This window comes from Lichenostomus cassidix, chromosome 9, assembly GCF_008360975.1.
Source record: "Lichenostomus cassidix isolate B80296 chromosome 9, HeHo_3.0, whole genome shotgun sequence".
Lineage (NCBI taxonomy): Eukaryota > Metazoa > Chordata > Aves > Passeriformes > Meliphagidae > Lichenostomus > Lichenostomus cassidix.
Genome location: NC_139490.1, coordinates 15,862,030 through 15,878,529, shown reverse-complemented (window position 1 = coordinate 15,878,529; position 16,500 = coordinate 15,862,030). Strand labels below are relative to the sequence as shown.

At 39.3% G+C, this 16,500-nt stretch overlaps 1 protein-coding gene and 1 long non-coding RNA gene across 11 annotated transcripts in view; one reads left to right on the top strand and one right to left on the bottom strand.

Moving 5' to 3' along the window:
• Positions 1-16,500, bottom strand: part of LOC146433359 (uncharacterized) — a 269,497-nt gene that overhangs the window by 77,797 nt on the left and 175,200 nt on the right. For 7 of the 9 annotated variants that reach the window (XR_014854066.1, XR_014854067.1, XR_014854065.1 and 4 more), the window contains one exon: positions 6,571-6,651. The exons of the other annotated variants lie outside the window; for them this stretch is intronic. The gene's annotated coding sequence lies outside the window, so the exon portion shown is untranslated. The remainder of the gene's footprint in view (positions 1-6,570; positions 6,652-16,500) is intronic. 9 annotated transcript variants of the gene reach the window in all.
• Positions 1-16,500, top strand: part of LOC146433360 (uncharacterized) — a 79,027-nt gene that overhangs the window by 26,840 nt on the left and 35,687 nt on the right. The gene's annotated exons all lie outside the window — the stretch shown is intronic.

Sequence of the window (16,500 nt, the reverse complement as noted above, 5' to 3'; positions counted from 1 at the left end):
CCACACTGTGTGGCCTGAAATACACCCCCATCATCACCCACAGGCAGTTTGGTGCAGCTCTGCATCCCCACAGCTGCCATCACATCTTTAGCCACAGAGGAGACAAACCCCAAAAAACAAACCTCTTACACAGAAGAGTCATGAGCACACCAAGCCCCATGTTCCCAAAGACGTTGCTCAGGACATCTCAGCCAGAATGCAAATGAAGAAGCTCCTGAATGAGAAGGCAAGGATCCCAGTGATGCAGTGACAGGTCTGCAGCAAGGGTCTGGCACTGCCTGGCACAGCCACAGCCCTTGGCACAGCCACAGCCCTTGGCACAGCAGGGCTGTGTGGAGCAGAGTGGGAAGGGCAGCTGAGGGATCAGCCATTGACATTTTGCTCCCAGAATGACCCTGGACAACAGGTATTTAGGGAAAGCAGGACCTATTGACAAAACCCTCCAGCCCTGTGAATTACACACTGCAGGGACTCTCAGCATGGGCCCTTCTAAAAGCTGCTCATATAAAACCTGCCTGCAGGAGTAGGAAAAAGAGGAGAATCAGGACATTTTCCCAGGCAAACCACTAGATGAAATCAGTGGCGTTTTCCTCACATAAAACTGATTTGAAAAGATAATCAAGCCCTAATCGAAGAAGATGGTTTCACTAGAAAGGTGACAGGTTGCAATCTCACCAAGTGATTGTCTGAATGAGACTGAACTTGTAGCCCTTTCAGCCTGCAGCCAAAAGCTTTACTTGTAACACATCAGATGAAACTGATTTTAAGAACACTTCAGTTTTTAGCCAGCACAAGATTTTACATTTGGGTGCTATCCAGTACTTCAATTTTTCACAAGAAATCCACATTGTCAGATATAGACAAGCAAGCCTGTATTTTACTATTTATTCTTCCAGCAATGTGTCAGTCAATTTGCAGAGTTAATTTCCAAATAGGACCAAACATTTTTTGCCTCTCAATAAAAATGAGTGACTTCAGCAAAACATTCAAAGGCAAAATTCCTCTTCCCTCTCCTCTTTTTGTCCCAGCAAATGGCAGAAGAGGCAAAGCAGAATAACAAGATCCAGAATTAAACATGTTGCCAGTGGAGTGAAAAAATCCATTCTTTGACAGTAACAAAGTGATCTATCATACCTCATGCCTAAGCTACAGAAGACGACAACATCCTTTTGGTCAATCTCAGTTATTAAAAGTATTTGCTTGGAGCCAGAAAAAGCTGGCTAAGGCACTCTGGAATAGTATAAAGCATCTTATAGGAGACATGAAATACAATATCTCATTGTGCAATACAAAACAAAGGCTTTGACTACAGCTTTATGCATTTGCCAAGTCAATTATGTAGATGGTGATCCTGCACACACACAGAAAGGGCAAATAACAACTTAAAAGCCCAGAACAAGCATCTTTGCTGTCCTCTCACTTGCAATTTTTTTACCCTTCTGAGGCAGGATGAATTCATATTACACAGGTATTACAAAAGCTGGGTACCTTTCTTTTCCTTCTTCATAGCTGTAGAAGAGAGGGCTCTATCTTTAAGGAACAAGTGTCCCAGACTCTACAAGTTTAGCTACGGTGCAGGGAAGTTTTTGTTGCACTGTCTAAACCCCTTGGTTGTGTGTAACAGATCTCTTGCAAGAGATTGTAAACACTGCACACCATCACTGAACACAGCACATGATGCTCAATGTAAAAAATGTATTTGCTGTCTTCTGCCTGGGAGGAGAGATTCCGAAGCTTCATAGATGCTGCAGCTTTCAGAAGACGAGGAAATTACTTTGAGTTTACATCTTGAGGGTATTTACATACCTCTCTAATTTCTCCCATTATCCCCTAAGCTCTTTAGGCCCTTAATTCAGACAACTGAGTGATGTTCATCCTCTACCTGCAAGCGGTGGGTGTCTGCAAAGAGAAACCAGTCCCATGACAGAACAATGCAGAGAAATGGTTCATTCAGAAGCACTGAATGTTCTTGGTATTTTGCTGTTAATTAGGCAGTGGGACTGCAGCCATCTGAGTACTGCGTAATGCACAGAAATGAAACAACAACAACAACAAACTCTAATAAACAAAGCTCTAAATAAACAAAAAGAACAAGGAAGCAGAAGAACCATTCTCAGCTAAAGCTGAGCAGCAAGCTGTGTGTGTTTTGGATGAGCAGGTGACTCGGATCCAGGAAAAGAACTTAAAGAACAAAAGGACCTCACAATACCTCTTTACATGCTATCCCAATCTGACAGATTCTTGTCCTCCAGCCTGGGTAAAAGCCATGAAGAGTGGACAGGACTGTGCCACCAAGGATGTGACAAGAGTCCTTAAAGAACACACAGCACAGAGAGGACAGGAGTGAGAACACTGGTATAAAAGCCAACAGGTTTCAATTTTGTGAACGAATAAAGCACTAGGAGTAGATAAGAAAAAGGCAGCCTCTTTGTATTGTGTCCTAGGTGTATCCTCCATCAAGACAGGAAAGTGAAAAGCATCTCATCTCATACCACTGATGTGAGGCAGGTGAAACACATTTCGGAATAGCATGAGGATTGAAAAATGGCCTAGGAAGTCTGCCATAGGAACACAGAAGTTTAGTGAGAGCACAAGATGGAGTTGAATGAGCCCAAACCACAGTAGGGGCTGCACTAGCATATTGCTCTGGAAATTATAATAAGAGAGCCAACAAAAAAAATGCCCCGAACAGATCATGACAGGAAAGAAACAATTCTTCATGGCTACCAAAAAAAAAAAAAACCTCAAAAAACCCCCAAAACAACCAAAAAACAAACAAAACAAACAAAAAAAAAAAAACACCAGGGACAAAGGGGTTGAATAAAGAGGTAACAAAAATATCATCTTCTATTATCCAAAGTGAACAGATCAGAGACAACTCAACAGTGCAGGACAACATAGAAACTGTTTTGGTTGTGCACAGTTTTATCAACTGAGGACCTGGCCTTTCACTCCTGCCGCTGCCATGGTACACAGGTCACTCCTATGGAAATGCAACAAAGCCTGAGGTTTTTAGAAAATGATAGTTCCCTTCACTCCCAATTTTTCTGATGTGCAATTCTTCTAAGAATACACAGTAGCACTACAAAACATGGTGCATGTGTAGAGATCAAAAGAATACAATTAAAAGCCTTAGTACTTTCACAAGCCTTAAGCTAAAATACAACTTAATTCCTAGACTATTTCTATCTGTTAATAGATCATACCTGGGTAACCTCTCAGACATTTCATGCTTTTATCTGCCAGTGTGACTTTGATAGTGATTCTGATAGCTCTAAAAGCAATTATAATAGCAGCAACTGAAGCTCTTCACCTCTGGTGCCAGTTCAGCCCACACAAACACCCTGCAAGAACATACACACTTGCTGAGATCAATACTCATTGTTTATATGTTACTTGGCTCTGAGTATGGCAGCTCTTGGAAACGTCCTGGTGAGCCTGGAATCTGTAGAGGATTTTTTTATTGATGCTGATGATAGGGATGAGCTAAATTACAGAAGCTGGAATTGCTTTTAACATTATTCAAGGGGAATGTTTCCAAAGAGCCCACTGTTGCAAAAGCCAGCAGTAATTCATCTCTTCCAAAACATTTGCCATTTCAGACAACTCCAAGCTGCCTCTGTCTAAAGTGCAACAGATTCTTTTAAGAGAAAGAACCTGTGCTCAGTATTGAGCAACCTCTGTAAATCCCAAACATGCTCAGCACCTTGCAAGGTCAAGCCCTAAGCAGGTCTTTTCAGCACATTTGGAAATTCGCAGCAAGACCAAAGAACCAAACTCCTGCCCAGATTTCATTTAGTGAGTGTTTGCATTGCAAGCCACACTAAATCCATCAACACAACTATTTCTTTCTTTACTGCACCATCTTTTTTGAATTGTACAAGCTCCTCAGTGGCCCAGCCACGAAACAAGTGTTCTGGGTGCTTTATAAACATGGGACACTGGGGTGATCCCATCCAAAAGAGCCATTTTATACACACCTCCAAGAAGAATCAAGAGAACATCATGAGCAAACAGGTGGTCATAGACTCTGGTTCTCAGCAGTTACACACTGCTGAGTTAATGGGAAAGTGTTATGAGTAGGTGCTGAATTTCATGGGGTGCTACAAATCTTTATGGAACAAGTAAAGGCCTATATTTTTTACTTAAATTCATGTAATTTAAATCAATATAATCCATAAGATATTTAATTCCCATGCTACCATGGAAAAATTTCAAAATACACATTTCAGCCACAGGAATTGCCTCATACTTAGCCAAAGTCACCATTTGTAACAGTAGGAAAAAATTAGCATTTCTCAAATTGCCTGATTTTACATATTCTCAAGAGATGCCCATAATAATGTGTTATTCAGACACGATCCATGGCTGCCCAGATTGCAACTGTTCTTATTGATACTGCACAGTACCTGTTTGCTGGAACATGCCAAACTGATCATGATAATTTATTTACTATGTAAGGTCTGAACTGCTTAAGAATATAAATCAATCATGAATAATCATTTAATTTTGTGGGGTGACACATCAATAATAAATGAGAAATTAAGATCTGAGGTGACATCTTTGATGGCAATACTGAAGGAAAATGAGACATTTAAAAACAAAAGCAATTTTTCTTACCTGCTATGCTGTTCCCTCCAGTGCTATTCCTATTGCATGAGTATTATGAAATTGCTTCTCCTACAGCCAGCACAGCTCACCACTCAACATGTTGAAAAGTGTGCCACAGACATTGCTCCAATCTCCAGTCTCACGATCTTTTATTTACAAACAGTGCCAGGTTTCCCTGGGCTAAAGTTTGGGGGGGTTCCGTTTATTGGTTAAGCTTTATTCCCCATCCCCTTTCTGAAAGCCTTCAAAGACACACCTTAAAATACAGTGGGGTGAAGAGATCTGCCTGTGCATGTCTCAGAACAGCAAAGAACACCTCCTGATCCCAGCCCAAAAGGATGGTCTCATGCTCGGCTGCCACACTGGACAGCAGCAGCTGTACAAGTGACTCCCAGCAGGACTGGTTTCAGAGGGCCTGTGACAGCAATCATGTGTATGGCAACATTTGAAAAGTTGAGAGGCATATTGACAAAGCTATTTAGAACAAAATTAGGCACATTGAATGATATTCTTTCTACGAATATTCGAATATTCCTCTGACTTTATTTGCATCATAAAATTGTCATGAGTGTTTTTGATCTAAAAAAACTCTTATCCGTAGCTGATTGAACAGTGTGACATCTAGTTTGTCTCTACATTCCCATGCCAACGGAGTGGGACTCCTCCCCTGCTCAGAGGGGAGCTGGGTGAGACCCAGGGTAACTCAGTGTCTGAGCACACCCAGCCCCTGACATCCCTGTGGAGCCAGCCAGTGCCACAGCTCTGAAAAGAGGTGTTTAACCCAAGGGATGTGATCTGCCACAGTCACTCGGTGTCTTGCAGAGACTGTGGCTCTCATTCAAAGCATTGCAATCTCTATCCCAAAACTGATTCAGCCCAAAGAAAGAAAGAGTTGTTACAACCCAAATGGTGCCAGGATTGCACAGAAGGCTCCAACAAATTCTTTGTTATGATTAATTATTTCTATAGCTCAGCAATGCCTGCTGTGGGAATACATGGGGACTCACTCTGATTTCCATGCTACCAAGAGTCAAAGAAGCAAACTGTCAGTGCAACATAAACTGGGACAACTGATAACTGTACTGACAGGACAATAACTCTATATCCAGGTAGCACATCAAAGGTCCAGCCAAGACTGAAGCCCTGTTAGCTTGGCATTATACAAACATCACCAGGGACAATCCTTGTCCAGGCATGCTTACAAACCAAACAGACAAAACAGGCTATGTGTAATAGGGAAAACAAAACCACAAAGGAATTAATGTCTGGCCAAGGGTTACAACAGCCAGTCAATGGCAAAGACAGAAATAGAATCCAAGTTTCTTAGTCTACTACTTGTGGCAATGGGAACTATGTGGCCCATCCAGAGCCTGATTAGTCCACAGTATTTGGCAAGTCCTACTAAAAGTCCTTCATTAATATTTAGAGACATCATTTGTTCTCTGCTCTATTTTGCTTTCCTTCTTTCTCCTCAAAATAGAAACGTTTTCTTTGGAGGAAACTGGAATGAGCTCCTTTGTATGAATGGGGGAGTAATGACTGCTATGGGATGAAGCAGATGGGTAAATAACTCCCCCAAAGCGATAAAGTTCTTTAATGCAAAATATTACTTCTCTCAATGTTCATAATTGTAACTGTCAGTTACCAAAATTAGGATGGAAGCTACTGTGTTTTTAATTGCATACTAAAAGCGTGTAGAGCTAAACAGTGCCTATTAGTCCACTCAAACAGATGCTATCTAAGTCAATACATAGTTTTGAAAATAAGACTCCATATTTAGACTCCGAATTTCTTTTTTTAGGCACTTGATGGATTCCCAGGTGGTGGCTTAGGGTAGGGAGGACCATGAATAATGGGCATCAATTTGCCAGCTGAACATTACACTCCAGGTTTAAAGCCCACCCACACCCATATAACTTCCATTAGGGGCCCATATGTGGGACTTTGAAAAGCACTCACCATCCATTTAACTCCTCCCTTCCCACTGGGCTTCTGTGACTTGAGGTTTCAGACCAGCACTGAGCCCTTCTGCAATCACAGCTGAAAGCAAGGGCCAAATGACACAGAAGCAACAAAAAGAGCTCTATATCCACTACTTGGGAACATGTCTCATAGTATTGCTTTCAAGTATTAGACACAGTATCCTAATTATTATCTGACAAGTATTTCCTTTTTGCAGTCAATTTCTTGAATAAACCTGTGTGCATTGTAGAGGAATTGAAAAATCAGCCCCCTCTCCCCTATATTCTATTAAGTGTGTTAAAAAAAAAAAAAACAAAAAAAACTTCTACGTCTTCTGGTTGCCAGTCATTTACAGTAAATGAGATTTGAATTCCAGACTCTGGAGTGCAGCCATTTAGGATACGCAGCTTTGCGAAAAATTTTCCACAATGAAATCTCCAATGATTTGAAGGTACTTCCCATTTACCTAAAGCAATTTATTAGTGCAAAACCCTCTAAAGTACTGAAATATCTGGTCAAATTAAAACATGATAAATCTGATACTGGGATAATAGTCATGCTGTGGTGAGAACTGAATTTGGAGAAGCTGGTGTTTTTCATATCAGCTGTGTTCCTTACAGTCCAAAAATGAAATTACTAATGCTTTCAAGACAAACAGGTGCAAGCTCAATGCACAACTTTTGTGCAGTACATGGTTATGACCTGGAGTAGCATTAGCAGTTTGTGTAGAGAAACCAAACAAGAAATATCAATGAGCTATTTCAGAAAAGTGCTAACAGAACATGATTTGTAGAACTGGGTCCTTTTAAAATGAAAGTGTGTTACTTCTCCAGCTGTATCTTTATAAACCAAAACCTCCATGAAACAATATCCACATTTTACCTTTTGTAGAGAGGAGTCCAGAAATACAATTAGTCTGTGAAAACTGAGATATCTGAGATTTGTGCAGCCAACAGCTTCCTGCTACCCAAAACAAAAAGTTACACATGCTCAGCTGATGCAAGGAATTCAAGCTACTGCAAATTGACTGAGCCACAGTAAATGCCTGGATGAATTTACCAGCTTACTGCAAGTTTAATTCCATTTAACTTAGCCTGCTATTAAAGACAGTTATCCAAAATGTATTCTGTTGCCTTTGCTGCTACTACTTAATAACATACAGAAATAAACATCCTAACTTGGATGATGCATGGTGTCTTGTCAATCTGCCTAACCTAAATGCGTTTTTTAGTTCAATTTCTGATCTTGTGTTTATATATAGGTGTCACACATTAACAACAAGTTGATAGAAGTCCCTAGTTACAAACTCTCAGGAATTTTGTTTGAAATCCAAATACAGAAATGCAAACAGATTCTATTGGAGCTTCAGCTCATATCTGATGTTTAACAAGTCTTGAATTTCCCACAGAGCTGAAAGCAAATCCCTTATTACTTGAAAGAACTTAAACACATTTCACTTTCTCAAAAGCTATCTATTTTCTGTCACTATTTCTGACAGTGCTGCCTTCACTGGCTAATGCATTCTGTGATAGTACTTCAGAGAAGATAGCTTATTTTATTTTTTAAGGGGTTTCACTCACAAAAAAAACATCCTTGTGTCTTTCAGAGACAAGGCTGTTCTCATTTACCTGTAAATACCTTTGCACCTCTAACAAAAATAGTCTTTTTTAGTGCAGAACTCAGGATTACAGTAGGTGCAGTGTAGGAGATGCCTACAAGGAGCACATGACTCTACCAGCCTCAGTGATTTTTGCTCATGCCGTTGTTCTCAGCAGAGGCTCAAAAGGAGGCAGTGGCTGAAAATTGATCCTTCAGATTGGCACTGCTATCAATTCTCATCACAGCAGGGTAGGAGGCTCACAGGATTTGTTGTATAGAGAGAATGTCTGTACACACTTGAAATTTTATAGTGTTTTCCATATCTTTCATAAGTCACAAGCCATGAAACAATGGAAGTACAAGAGTGGCTAAGACAGGCCTATAAAGGTGCTGCAGACTGGTAAATCTTACACAGAATTATGTTAAGTGATGGATAGAGCTTTAATAGATTGAGCTGCTCTCACTGGTAAGAAAGTAAGTTAAAGCTGGGGATTGGTGTAAGTTCCAGTTGTAATTTCTTTGTTGTTAGAGCAGCTGCTGTCCTCTGAGGAATAATCTGCTCCTCAAATGTAATTCCATGTTACCTGTAGAGCACCACAGGAGTACCTGGTATAATACAGGCAAGCATGAGAATGGACTGTGGCAGAGAAGGCTGTGGTTTAAATTCGATATTAACCAGGATATTGGGAACTAATAATGACAAAAGTAGGAAGAGGGATACACTTCATCAATAATGGGGCAGGCAACTAGACTGAGTCTTGGACTGGATCTCACTGCACATCATTCTCAAGCCTTACATCTTCTTACAGATCTGTGAACACAACAGAGGCAGTCTCTGGTTCTCACAGCCTATGACTGCAGTGACACAGGCCCAACACACAGGTGACGTGAGTGTGGAATAGATACTGATGAGAGGTGCCCCGAGGACTCACACAGATTTTTATCCATGAACACTTGTGTGCAGAGTACAAGTGTTCCATATCCAAACCTTGAGGCTGCTGCAGCATCTGTGCTTTGGTGCTGTCAGTGCTCAGTGCTCTGGAAAGATAAATGCTCAGTGCCTGTGATTCCTGCAGTTATCCTTATGAGCAAGAGTTCCAGTTTGGCTCAGCCTCTTGCAGGCCCCCAAAGAGAATGTGGCAAACAAGCAGTTAAGAACATTCAACTTTAGACCAAAACCCCCAGCTCCACACTGTCTGAACGAGAGCTTTTTCCAAGCTTGTGAAGTTTAATCATTCATTTCATTCAGGACTTGACAGTATGCTAGGGAAGTTACAAGACCAAGTAAAGGGAGAAGAAAAAACAAGAGGAGAGTAACACCTGTCTTTGCAGCTGGTCAACAGGCAGACCTTTAATGTGCTGCCTGCTGGGAAACAGGGAGTGGCTCATGTTACACTGAGGCTTCAGCAAAGGATGGAGTTTGCAGAAAGGAATCCTGAAACTAGAAGATGTGAGGCTTGGACTTTAGCCAAAAACAATGGAGAACGGCATTAAATGAAAAGTTCCATAAGTTCAAATGCATTCAATCACTGAACAACACACAGCTTTGTGGTTTGAAAGAATTTAAAAAATAAGTTTAAATCATCACTGCAGAGCTACCAGTTGCTTCTAATTTTGAAGAACAATCAGTATTTTACCCTTAACTACCACCAAATGCTTCCCAGGGTGACCACAGTCACCCATAGACTGAATATCTTCATTTAGGAAGAGCAGACCAAGCTTGATAAAAGCCAATACACTACTTTGAAAATTGCTTTACTGCCTGAAGCAGAATTTCATCTTTCATAGGCTAAATCAACCCTAAAAAGTAGCACCAGTTTTGCTTTAGAAGTTACATCCTTAGAAGCTCACTGACGACAATTGAGAAGTCATTGAAGAAGAGTGATTCTAAAAGATTAGTAGAAAAACATAAATAATGGTATTAGAGTAGACATTTAGAGAGCATATTCTCAATAACAGAGATGTTGCAACAGAAAGCAGCAGAATAAAATTTAAAAAAAATAGAAATTGGGTGGAAAACACTAGAGCAGTGAAATCTGCCGTTCTACTAAGTGAAACAGTAGAAGAGCAAGGTCAGGACTGCAAAATATCTAACAAAGAAATTATCAAAGCTCTACATAACCAGGGAGTAAAATACATATTAGAAGCCAAAATGCCCTTTTTTCCCATAGTCTCGATAACACTGACGAGAAAGAGATAAAGGCATTAACAGGTGCCCAAGGAGCAGATCAGTAGTGACTTGCACTTTCAGTAGAGACCTCTAATTTCATTTTCATAGCACAAGACAAAAAGAATCTCTTTTTCTGAGGGATCTAAAATATCTTGAACTCTGCCTGATTTTGGAATAGTAACCTTCCCTGATGAGGAAGCAAGAAAAGCATTTATCGCCCACAAAATGTTGCTGAGAAGTGAACTGTTGGAATTACAATTTCATAATGTCAGGAACACAGCATTAAGGATTGAAGAAAGATGTATTTAAATGCTACAATATTTGAAAATTAACTTCTTGAATGAAGGAGAGTTTGCTGTATTAGAGCATGAAAAAATAGTAAATATTTTAAGAGCATATACAGATACGAAAACTGGCCCTTCAATTGAGGGGATAAGGTTCACATTAACAAGGGTATTTGATTTGGGAGTTTTTTTATCTTCTGGCAGACAATAACAAACCTTTGGAAAACAAAAAATCCATAAATTGTATTTCAGTTCTTTGTTCTTAGGCTCATTGCTAGAGATTTAATGACCTAAGATTCCTTTAATCTCTAATTTTATGATTCTATTAAACAAATGATAAATAAAAATTTCCTCTAGACATACAGAGGGTGGAAAAAAAATCACCAAAATATTGGAAAACGATCCAGGTTTTCAGTCAGTTGAAACATCCCTAATTGGCTGGCATGTTTTGCTGCACTTATTACAGTGAATGCTGCCATCTGTTTCTTAGTTCAAAAGAAATAGTCAAAACGATTAGCAAGCCAACAGAGAAGAAAGTCTCATCATGCATATAGAATATTTTAAAAAGCATAGTATCCACTGGCTCCCTGTGGATAGAATATTTCTAGCCTTGACAGGATGATTACTGGTAGAAAAATATTCAACCATCTTCCATTTGTGATAATGGGATATGAACAGATGAGATGATTTTGACTTCAGATTTTCCCTTTCCCACTTTGGGATTTGCTGTTTAAGGATCCTGGTAAGGGTGTTTGTGGTGAGCCAGGCTGTGCTCTGTCCATCCATTGGATCACAGGTTGGTGGCTGAAGATAACGAAATGTTTGCCAATGTGAAACATCATCTTTAACAGCCCAAAGCCTACAGACAACATGCAAAGAGCATGAAGGAAAGCACACACAATGTTAGGGTAAAGAAAAAGACACATGAAGCCAGAATAAGCATTCCCTTCCACCAGACAGCTAAAATATCATCAACAGTGCCATCATCACAGCTGATCAAATATGCATCACACAGGCTATTTTCCTAATTGTTAAGCATCATAATGAATTGCTGATACTTCAGCACTTCACCATTTAATTTCATCAACTGCTGCTTAACCTGATGACTGCAAAATTCATGCTTGCAAAACCAGTGATGTTTTTATAGACCCATTGCCTATACATTAATGTTGGGCATTCACTTCCTTGAGCGCTTGCAGATTACTCAGTCCATTATAGGTAATGCTGTAAAGGCAAAATCCCATATCAACCTGCATGGTCACAATCTGAAAAGTCAAAGAAAGGGAACTACAACACACAGGATATGCAATAAACCATTATAGTTGCTACAGTCAAGAAGTGACAATAGCATAAGTATGAAATACAGGAGAGCATTTCACTCCCATGAAGCCTGTAATGTATGTTTTCACCCTATCAGTGCAGTAGAGAGCAGCAAAATTCATTGCTTCTCTCCATCCCGTTCTTTTCCTATCTAACCAAAGAAATCCAAATCTGGATGTGTCCGAGATTAGGAGAAGTAAGAGCTTTCTGCTCTCTGCATTTTCCACTGCTACAAGGAACAAAAATAATTTGCAAGAAAACTGGTCTTGTATCATCCTTTTTTTTGCTTTGCTTCACAAAAGACTTTATTCATTCACTTTTATGCTTCACTTTTTCTTCATATGTCAATGACAGCACCAATAGTATTTCCTGGTTATACAATTGCCTGAATAATAGGAGCAGGAGACACAACAGGCCAGGGCTGAGGCACACCCAGCAGTAACCCCTTCCTTCACTCCTGTCTGTAGGCCACAGAAAGAAACAGGCAATTTTAGAAGGAACAGTATGCCATTTTTTTACCACAGAATATCCAGGTTGTAGAGGTACCTGCTCAGAGATGAACCGGCAAAAAGAACAGAACACAACATGGATGGGGATAGATGGCCATATAGGGAGAAAAAAAAAACCCAAAGAGCAAATAAACCACAAAACCCAAGAGATGACTAACAAGTCATCCATGAACATTTGCCATCAGCACCTGTGGATGAACAACACACCATAAAGAAGAAAGAACTTCAGGCCAGAACAATAATTCTGTCTCAGCTTACAAACATGACTGGAGGTTGTTTTTTTCATACACTTTCTTAGAAAAAAGTTAAAAAGAAAGGAACACAGAGTGTGGGAAACAGGAGAATGGCCATGAGCTGATGTGATAGCTGCTGGCTCTTGCAAACTTGAAAGGGAAACGTGAGAAAGTGCAAGAACAGCAGCACTTACATCACACAGGCAAAAAAGGCATCTGTGCTATCGCACTGGAGGGTTCTATTGTAGCCAGGGATTCAGCACAGTTCTCAGGCAGATGGACCTTTGGAAATGGAGATAAGTTCAGAGGAGACATTTGAGCCTCTAAAAAGGATGTTAAAAAGTAGGGGAATTCAATCAACTCCTCTGTGAGCATTGGTGACTATTACACAGGCTTGATTTGTTTCAGGGAACCGTGCATTAGGATGTTTCTTAACTTAAAGAAAAAGGAAACAAAACCCAAAAAAACAAACAAAACCAAAACAAACAAAACCACAGCTTGGATGAAGGTATCTTTTTGTTGTAGAAGTGTCATCATTCTCCTACAAAGAGGGAGCATTTAACTGTTATCAATAGGCAAATCTGAAGTTAGACAGAGCTGCCTAAATCCACTTGTCACAAATATGTCTGCTGTGTTACCAGGACTGTTTTTTGATAAATGAGTTGGAAACCAGCCTATTCATTCTGTATAATAAACAGCAAGTGCTGGAGGGTATTTAACATGCAAAGGGTACACACCACAGATTGCCATGCTCACTGCATGACAGCCACCCAGGAAACTCGTTGGACACAGACTCCACATTCCTCATGGAAGGGAAGAAATGTCATTTAAGGTAATGTGTACAACTGGTCAAATCAGTGCTGACAAATACATTTGCTGACAACTTCAGCCCTTTTTCCAATTACCAGCTGTTTGCAAACAGTTTACTGCTGTGTTTGTTATTGTAATTGTAGGAGAGACAATTGAAGCTCCTGAGCCAAAGCCCCAAACTCTCATTGACTTCACTGGGCTAAGGGAGAGGGCTGTAGATGAACAAACTTTATGCAAAGAATTTGTGAAATATTGACTTGGACTCTTTCCCACTTTTTATTTATGCTGTGTAACTGGTCAGCCACATCATACAGGGTTTTTTTTTCTTCCAGACTACATATATGAAATCTTTTAATTAATAATTCAACAGCAAATAATTTTTACATCTGAATGAATAACCATATTTGCCTGAGACTAAAAGATTATGAAGAGCTGGCATCATTCAAGTATTTTTGGCAGTACAAACATCTATGAGTGGCTAATACCAAAAGGCTGCAGTAAAGCTAGGATGAGCCATGGCAGTGTTTGCAAGGCTAGTTTTAGTGCATTCACGAAGCCACTGATGGATCATTAGTCTGAAGCAGGAGCAGTCAGAACGAACTGCACTGCAAGCTCATACACTCACTCAAGGCTGAAATTGCCAACTAATCTGTCCTTCATATGAATGAAGAGGAAACCAAACACTGGGATTAAACATGTAGCTGCTTCATTTTTCAGGATCTGGAACGATATTGCCAGCCTCTACAGGGGGAAGTAGTTTTCTTTATAATTTAGCCCTAATTTTTATGTTATGTTGAACAATAGTAATAACATATCTGTTCCAAAGTACTCTAGGAAAAATTCTTCAGAGGATTTACCATTTAATAGTGAGATTATGATGCATTTACCTTTACAGAATAACATCCTCTTTTCCTAATCCAACTGGCTTTTAATAGATTTGTTGGAAGACTCATGGGACATGTCAGCCACAGTAGGATATCATAATCTGATCCTTAGCTTCTTCTAAGTGTTTTAAGCAGTATGGATCCTACTTGTGCCTCTCAATCGAACATATTAGAAAGTTTCTCCTTGATATTCAGGCATGGTTTTATATATTCCCTTCCTCTCCTGTTTATAGAGTAAATTTTGTCCACCTCAGCCTCCATCTATCAAACATCGGGTGCTAAGCCTAGATTCTTATAACCAAGTTATCATGGAGCAATGAATTTTTTTAATGGAGCACTGTACAGAACAACATAAACTACAACATGTGCATTGCAGAATTACCACCTATCAGTGCTACATGCATATGGAAATTTTGGGCTATCTATTTTTTTCCCTAAAATTCCTTCTCCTGGAACGTGCCCAGTGCAGATCAGATATTCTTTTTATTTGTATGTTGTTTTGCATTGAAATCCCTTTTTGAGAAACACCCCCTCAAAGGCACTTTTACCAATCCAGAAATTCATGAGTGATTGGTGAAAGTTCTGATCAACAAGATAGTTTGTGGCACATCACAAAGATGTTTTCCATCCCTTGATTACCTTATTTATTTTCCAAGTATTGAATTACAATGTTTACTACAAGGAGCATATAAACACAATAAAACCTGCCAAATTTTACCATAATAAAGAAGCTCAAGCTATATATGCCCCATCTGATTTACAATAATTTGTTCCTTCTTGATACTATATCTTGATAGCAGCAATTAATGAATGTGGAGAATATAACATTGGTTTGAGTGTTCAGTGTGACACACAGAAACATTGCTGTAACTGATCCTAAAAGCTCATGGAAAAGGGAACTGGCAAATAACATAGGGTATGATGAGCTGAGCCAAGAATGTGATTTTGGACTGTTTCCATTGCGGTTTTCACTTCAGAGTAATTTGTATGATTTGGAAAGCCAGCAATATAACTCTGTGTAGGGATGGGTTATTTGAGGTAACCTCCGTGTTTTAAGGATGGGGTATTTTTATAGCCACGGACCAAAAATGAGATCACATGCTGCAGCTACCTAGAGCTAGGAAGACAGAGAATCCACTGTTTTTAATTTCTCACATTATCTTGTACCATACACAGACATGTATTTTACTGTTCTTAAAATACATAGTTATTAATATGGTAATGGCACGATGAGCAAAACAGCACAGCCTAATAAAACATCCTTTTAGCAGAAATATTAACTTTTCTCATTCTTAAACGCTAGTTTTCACCTTAAATTCCTCAAGAAATGCAGTGAAGCAGAAGCATAAGAGTGTAATATTTGAAACTTTTCAATTATATTGGATTTTAAAGCATTCCAAGTCCATGTGACAGCCCAGCCTGTCTGTTTAGTGCTAGATTTTCTGTGATAAATCTTGAGCTAATTTTCAGAAAATACCTGAATTTTTTAAGCTGCTAAAAGTGAAGAGTTACAGTTGTACACAAAAGCACAGAAACAGTGGGCTCCACAGAGTACATAAAGACAGGACTACATAATTTAACATATCTGGATGTGAACGATATTTTCTCAAGCACATAACATGTAAAAGATGAAAAAAATTCACATTCAAAAAACACCTTTGAAATCAACCACAAATTAAAGTTTTACAATGGGACCTTTTAAAGACTTAGGGTCAGGTCCCTTTCTGTAGTGAAATTTCAGTGGAAAAAGTGAAAATCCTTAATTTACATCAATGAAAAATTATGAAATCAAGATAATCCAGACTCTAAACTCTCATTTTACTCCCCGCTGCTTGCAAAGAGTAAAAACACTTCCAAGATTTCTACAGCACCAATCTAACATCAGTTCTGGAACTTATCTTCACTTACAGGATGAGTTAGAGAAATATTCATGGGGTCAATGTCTTGGGACATCCTGATGTCCTTGGCCAGAAGCCAGGTGAATAAAAATAATAAAAAAATATAAATTATGTAGCATTGTAAAGGAAAATTAAAATAATTACTGAACAGTACTAACCAAATAAAAAACACTGGCACTTAATAAACAAGGGATGTTATTTTTTCTCCCTCCTTTTCAGA